We start from the raw sequence: 2,923 nt of genomic DNA, 5'->3' as shown, positions 1-2,923 counted from the left end.
GGGAGTGAGAGACAACAGTCAGTGCACGGATATCTCCCTGAGAGAAAGAGAGAGAGGGGTCTGCGAGACACAAAGTCAGTGTACAGATATCTCCCTGAGAAAGAGATAGGGGACTGAGAGACACCAGTCAGGGTACAGATATCTCCCTGAGAGAGAGAGGGGACTGAGAGACACCAGTCAGTGTACAGATATCTCCCAGAGAGAGAGAGGGGACTGAGTGACACCAGTCAGTATATAGATATCTCCCCGAGAGAGAGAGGGGACTGAGAGACACCAGTCAGTGTCCAGATATCTCCCCGAGAGCGAGAGAGCGGGGACTGAGAGACCCCAGTCAGTGTACAGATATCTCCCTGAGAGAGAGAGAGAGAGACGGGGAACTGAGAAACACTGTTTAGTGTACTGATATCCCCCTGAGAGATAGAGGAGACTGAGAGACACCAGTCAGTGTACAGATAATCTTCCTGAGAGAGAGGGGGCTGAGAGACACTGTACAGATATCTCCCTGCGAGAGAGAGAGAGAGAGAGAGAGAGAGGATTGAGAGACAACAGTCAGTGTACAGATATCTCCCAGAGAGAGAGAGGGGGGGACTGAGAGACACCAGTGTTCAGACATCTCCCTGAGAGAAAGAGAGAGAAAGAGAGAGAGGGGTCTGAGAGACACAAAGTCAGTGCACATATATCTCCCTGAGAGAGACAGAAAGGACTGAGAGACACAAAGTCAGTGTACAGATATCTACCAGAGAGAGAGGGGAGACTGAGAGACACCAGTCAGTGTACAGATATCCCCCTGAGAGAGAGACGGGGAACTGAGTGACACCAGTCAGGGTACAGATATCTCCCTGAGAGAGCCAGAAGGGACTGAGAGACACCAGTCAGTGTACAGATATCTTCCTGAGAGAGAGGGGGCTGAGAGACACCAGTCAGTGTACAGATATCTCCCTGAGAGAGTGAGGGGGGACCAAGAGACACCAGTCAGTGTATAGACATCTCCCTGAGAGCGAGAGAGAGACAGAGACATAGACGGGGGGTGGGAGGGGAAGAAAGAGAGAGAGAGAGAGAGAGAGAGACACCAGTCAGAGTACAGATATCTCACTGTGAGAGTGAGGGGACTGAGAGACACCATTCAGAGTACAGATATCTCACTGTGACAGAGAGGGGACTGAGAGACCCCAGTCAGTGTACAGATATCTCCCTGAGAGAGAGAGAGATAGGGAGTTCTGCAAGACACCAGTCAGTGTACAGATATCTCTTGGAGAGAGAGAGAGAGAGAGAGAGAGAGAGAGAGAGAGACACTGAGAGACACCAGTCAGAGTACAGATATCTCACCGAGAGAGAGAGAGTGGACCTAGAGACACAAGTCAGTGTTCAGACATCTCTCTGAGAAAGAGAGAGCGAGAGAGGACAGGGAGTGAGAGAAAGAGAAAGAGAGAGAGAGGGAGAGAGAGACACCAGTCAGTGTACAGATATCTCCCTGAGAGAGAGAGACAGGACTGAGGGACACCAGTCATTCTTTAGATATCTCCCCAAGAGGGAGAGGGGACTGAAAGACACCAGTCAGTGTACAGATATCTCCCTGAGAGAGACAGAGAGAGAGAGAGAGATAGGGAGTTCTGCAAGACACCAGTCAGTGTACAGATATCTCTTGGAGAGAGAGAGAGAGACACTGAGAGACACCAGTCAGAGTAGAGATATCTCACTGGGAGAGAGAGTAGACTGAGAGACACAAGTCAGTGTTCAGACATCTCTCTGAGAAAGAGAGAGCGAGAGAGAGACAGGGAGTGAGAGAAAGAGAGAGAGAGAGACAGACAGACAGAGGGGGAGAGAGAGAGAGAGAGAAAGAGAGGACGGGAGAGAGACAGAGACAGAGAGATCGAGAGAGACACTGAGAGACACCAGTCAGTGTACAGATATCTCCCTGAGAGAGAGAGACAGGACTGAGAGACACCAGTCAGTATATCGATATCTCCCCGAGAGGGAGAGGGGACTGAGAGACACCATTAGGTGTACAGATATCTCCCTGAGAGTGAGAGGGGGGACTGAGAGACACCATTTAGTGTACAGATATCTCCCTGAGAAAGAGAGTGGGGACTGAGAGACACCAGTCAGTGTACAGATATCTCCCAGAGAGAGACAGGTGGGGGGACTGAGAGACACCAGTCAGTGTTCAGACATCTCCCCGAGAGAGAGAGAGAGACCAGGAGAGACACAAGTCAGAATACAGATATCTCCCAGAGAGAGAGACAGAGACAGAGAGAGACAGAGAGAGAGAGACAGAGACAGAGAGAGAGAGAGAGAGAGAGAGAGAGAGAGAGAGAGAGAGAGATGGGAGGGACGGAGAGACACGAGTCAGTGTACAGATATCTCTACAGTGTACAGTGAGAGACTGAGAGGGGGGGAGTGAGAGACAACAGTCAGTGCACGGATATCTCCCTGAGAGAAAGAGAGAGAGGGGTCTGCGAGACACAAAGTCAGTGTACAGATATCTCCCTGAGAAAGAGATAGGGGACTGAGAGACACCAGTCAGGGTACAGATATCTCCCTGAGAGAGAGGGGACTGAGAGACACCAGTCAGTGTACAGATATCTCCCAGAGAGAGAGAGGGGACTGAGAGACACCAGTCAGTATATAGATATCTCCCCGAGAGAGAGAGGGGACTGAGAGACACCAGTCAGTGTCCAGATATCTCCCCGAGAGCGAGAGAGCGGGGACTGAGAGACCCCAGTCAGTGTACAGATATCTCCCTGAGAGGAGAGAGAGAGAGACGGGGAACTGAGAAACACTGTTTAGTGTACTGATATCCCCCTGAGAGATAGAGGAGACTGAGAGACACCAGTCAGTGTACAGATAATCTTCCTGAGAGAGAGGGGGCTGAGAGAGAGAGACAGAGACAGACCCAGAGAGAGAGAGAGAGAGAGAGAGAGAG

Source organism: Hemiscyllium ocellatum, chromosome 41, assembly GCF_020745735.1.
Source record: "Hemiscyllium ocellatum isolate sHemOce1 chromosome 41, sHemOce1.pat.X.cur, whole genome shotgun sequence".
Lineage (NCBI taxonomy): Eukaryota > Metazoa > Chordata > Chondrichthyes > Orectolobiformes > Hemiscylliidae > Hemiscyllium > Hemiscyllium ocellatum.
Note: the sequence above shows the minus strand (reverse complement) of the source record.